The following is a 248-nucleotide window of genomic DNA, read 5'->3' on the forward strand; positions in this document are numbered from 1 at the left end:
GATCAACTGGAAGTTTTACCAGCTTGACAACAGGACGTTTGAGGGTGCCTTCTTGGGTTTTGACGGTCGCTACACGCACAATGTTGTCCTCACCTGGATGAACCTCAATGATTCGACCTATCTGCAGGCCATGGGTGGTCTTGATGGTGTGTTGATAACTACAAGATCGCCAACCATTAGATTTGGTGTCTGCTTGAACCACTTTTGCCTTCCCTGTAGTGTGTGCAGATATTCGTTGCTCCATCGAC

Source organism: Acyrthosiphon pisum, chromosome X (assembly GCF_005508785.2).
Source record: "Acyrthosiphon pisum isolate AL4f chromosome X, pea_aphid_22Mar2018_4r6ur, whole genome shotgun sequence".
Taxonomy (NCBI): domain Eukaryota; kingdom Metazoa; phylum Arthropoda; class Insecta; order Hemiptera; family Aphididae; genus Acyrthosiphon; species Acyrthosiphon pisum.